Raw genomic sequence first — 904 nt, forward strand, 5'->3', positions numbered from 1 at the left:
CATTCGTGTTGCAATGTTTGTGTTATCGTTTGGCAAAATACAGGACATCATGTAAAGTCAGTCTTGTGAATAACCGTGAAGAAAAACGGAAAATAAATGGAAACAATTTGATTCCCACAAGATATTTTAGTCTTGAGTCTATGCAATCCAAGAAATAGAGGGATTATTTTAGTTGCAAAGTGATAGTGTCGTAGTATGTGTTTGTGTGTGCGTGTTTGCGTGTTTGCGTGTGTAACAGGGCACAAGACGGTCTCCTTGCTGAACCACTAAATGAGACAAAGATACACCCCATAATCATACACGAATTTCTAAGAACAGAGTCATCTCTTTGTGTGTGCATGTGCGTACTGTATAAACGTGTACTCATATGATATTAAGATGGCCTTGTGATTCGATTAGCTGAGTCCCTTGACAGATTTGTCAAAGAAAGTTTTTCCGGAAATTGTCTCAAGTATAGAGTGTGTGTCTGGGCAACTGTGCTTGTGTGTGAGTGTATCCGTGTGAGATCTTGTTTAAAGTGCAGGGATATTTATAGCAGGAGAGGGAAACCGCTGTCTGGATCTAGTCCCGGTGGCCCCTGTCTGACTATGATGTGTGTGTCTCTGTGTGTCATACAAGACTGGGTTTATTATAAATGTAATTTTATGGCCAATGGGTGTGCAGAAGAAAGAAACTAATTTGACATGAAGTGTCATTATTACTTAAAAATAAACAAGGATGAGCTAAAAAAAAATGCAAAAAAAAATTTATTTGAAGAGTTTCAATGTTACGCGTTTAAAATCCCAGTGTTGCTTGTCTTTTTAAACGGTTTCACAAATAGGCTATGCGGTATATATTGCAGCCATTTGATGTAGTGTACCTATTTTCCAAGTATTTGCATCAGTGGCACAATTTTAAATAGGAA

Source organism: Urocampus carinirostris, chromosome 4 (assembly GCF_059441175.1).
Source record: "Urocampus carinirostris isolate Australia breed hairy pipefish chromosome 4, RoL_Ucar_1.0, whole genome shotgun sequence".
NCBI lineage: Eukaryota > Metazoa > Chordata > Actinopteri > Syngnathiformes > Syngnathidae > Urocampus > Urocampus carinirostris.